Here is a 3284-nt window from a genome sequence, read left to right as displayed (position 1 = left end):
CTCAATCACCTGTAGTGGAAGACTATTCCAACGATCAACCACTCTTTCAGTGAAAAAGAATTTCCTGGTGTCACCTCGTAGTTTCCCGCCCCTGATTTTCAACGGATGCCCTCTTGTTGTCGTGGGACCCTTGAAAAAGAAGATATCTTCCTCCACCTCGATGCGGCCCGTAAGATACTTGAACGTCTCAATCATGTCTCCCCTCTCTCTGCGCTCCTCGAGCAAGTATAGCTGTAATTTGTCAAGCCGTTTTTCGTATGGTAGATCCTTGAGTCCCGAGACCATCCGGGTGGCCATTCTTTGCACCGACTCCAGTCTCAGCACATCCTTGCGATAATGCGGCCTCCAGAATTGCACACAGTATTCCAGGTGGGGCCACACCATGGATCTATACAATGGCATAATGACTTCCGCCTTACGACTGACGAAACCCCTTTGTATGCAGCCCATGATTTGTCTTGCCTTGGACGAAGCCTGCTCCACTTGATTGGCAGACTTCATGTCCTCACTGACGATTACCCCCAAGTCTCGTTCTGCTACCGTTTTTGCTAGGATCTCGCCATTAAGGGTATAAGACTTGCATGGATTCTGGCTGCCCAGGTGCATAACTTTGCATTTTTTGGCATTGAAGTTGAGTTGCCATGTCCTAGACCATCGCTCCAGTAGGAGTAGGTCGTGCATCATGTTGTCGGGCATTGAATCTTCGTCTGTTGTGCATTTGCCCACTACATTACTCAGTTTGGCGTCATCGGCGAATAATGTTATTTTACCTCGAAGCCCTTCTGCCAAGTCTCTTATAAAGATGTTGAATAGGATTGGGCCCAAGACTGAGCCCTGTGGTACTCCACTAATCACCTCCGTCATTTCGGAGGGGGTGCCGTTCACCACCACCCTTTGGAGCCTACCTCCAAGCCAGCTCCCAACCCATTTCGTCAATGTGTTACCTAATCCTATAGAACTCATCTTGCTCAGTAACCTGCGGTGTGGTACGCTATCGAATGCTTTGCTAAAGTCCAGGTACACGATGTCCAGGGACTCCCCAATATCCAGCTTCCCTGTCACCCAATCAAAGAAGCTGATCAGGTTGGATTGGCAGAATCTCCCCTTAGTAAATCCATGTTGTCGGGGATCCCGTAGATTCTCCTCATCCAGGATCTTATCTAATTGGTGTTTGATTAGAGTTTCCATTAGTTTGCTCACTATCGATGTTAGACTCACTGGTCTGTAGTTTGCTGTCTCCATCTTTGAGCCTTTCTTGTGCAGTGGAATGACGTTAGCCGTCCTCCAGTCCAACGGGACGCTGCCTGTACTAAGGGAGAGGTTGAAGAGCGTGGACAGTGGCTCTGCCAAGACATCACTCAGCTCCCTAAGCACCCTGGGGTGCAGGTTGTCCGGCCCCATTGCTTTGTTAACCTTGAGCTTTGACAGCTCACCGTAGACACTGCTGGGCGTAAACTCAAAGTTACTAAACGGGTCAACTGAGCCAACCCTTGTCTGTAGCTGAGGGCCGAGCCCTGGCGCTTCTCGGGTGAAGACTGAGCAGAAGTATTCATTTAATAGTTGGGCTTTTTCCGAATCCTTTTCCACATAGTCTCCATCTGGATTCCTAAGACGTACAATCCCGCCTGAGTTTTTTCTTCTATCACTGATATACCTGAAGAAGGATTTATCTCCCTTCTGGATGTTCTTTGCTAGAGACTCCTCCCTGCTCTAAAAACTGCTATTGCGATTTAGTAAAAAGGGAGGGGGTATATTTGTCTATTTTTGTATAGTTGTTCCTGAAGTGACATTGCATAGAATCGTCTGACTTGACCTCTTTGAAAACCCACGGAATATAAATGATAATTAACATTTTCTCTGCATACAGTGTGCTTTGTGGTTTTTTTTTTAAATTTTATTGTTGATAGATCATTTTGACTTGGTCATTTTAAAAGTAGCTCGCAAGCCCAAAAAGTGTGGGCACCCCTGCTGTAGAAGCAAGGGCAAAGTGGAAATGTCCAATCAAGATGGTGCACAAAAACAGTGTCTTTCAACTCATCTGATAAATCCATGGTCTTTATTAATCCAAAACAAAATCGTACATCCAAAGCAACTCAATGACTCGACATGATCACGTTTCGGCCATCCGGCCTGCATCAGGAGTCTTAGAAGTCTTTGGGTAGCAAGTAGTCTTTAAATGGCAAATGGTCAAAAGTGAAACAATCATACCATTGCTCCAAGTCTGTAAATGCTGCAAAACCACACAACCTCATGTTCTTTACAGATTTTACTAACCACTTTAATGTACTAAACAAAAAATTACAAGGCATGGGGAAAACAGCAGAAAGCATGTTTAGTGACATCAAAGCTTTTGAGAGAAAATTGCATGTTTTTGAAAAAGACCTTGAAAGTGGACAGCTAAAATATTTTCCCAACCTAAAAATACATTTGGATAATTCTACAACATTTGTGGACAGTCATAAAAAAACACCAGGAAATCCACAAAGCATATTCCACCATTGTCGCCGAAGCAAAGGAGAATTTTAGTAAAAGATTTTCTCAATTCCGTAAGATGGAAACAACCCTTTCATTTATAACTTCCCCAGAAAAGTCCACATTTGAAGATCTTGATCTTTCCTGCTTACAGTGGTTGGATATTCAAAATTTGGAAATGGAGCTACTGGAATTTCAAGAAAGCTCTATCTGGAAAAGTAAATTCAATGACCTGCGTGCAGCTCTTGAACGTATTGAGTGTGAAAGGGTGACAAATGAAATCCTAAAAGCGTGGAATTCTCTGCCAGACAATTTTAAGTCCATGAAAGCACTTGGGATTGCTCTTCTTACTTTGTTTGGGTCATCCTATGCTTGTGAGCAGCTGTTTTCGGCTTTGAATCATATAAAATCTGATGCTAGAAACAGATTAACGGATGACATGAGTGCTGCATGTGTTGCTCTGAAATTAACGCACTATGAGCCAAGGATTGACATGTTATCAGCATGCATGCAACAACAAAAATCACATTAATTTTTTTCAGAGCATGCCCAATGCATATGTTTACATGAAGCAGTATTTTCAGTTTGCAGTTAAGACACTTTCTAAGTTATTTAAATATTATTTAAAGATGTTATTTAAAAAAGGGACTTTACATGGCCCTGTTGTATTCCAATCTGGAATTTCCAATAAAAACGGTTGGTTTAATTGAAAGCTCTTTTGTTTTCTTTACATCATATTATTAGAAATGTAATGATTTAACTATTTTCTAATTTGATTGTAAATTTTACAAAAAAACATGTATAGACTCTTT

The sequence above is a fragment of the Geotrypetes seraphini genome, chromosome 6 (genome assembly GCF_902459505.1).
Source record: "Geotrypetes seraphini chromosome 6, aGeoSer1.1, whole genome shotgun sequence".
Lineage (NCBI taxonomy): Eukaryota > Metazoa > Chordata > Amphibia > Gymnophiona > Dermophiidae > Geotrypetes > Geotrypetes seraphini.
The sequence above is the reverse complement of the archived record's forward strand: the minus strand, read 5'-3'. Positions refer to the sequence as shown.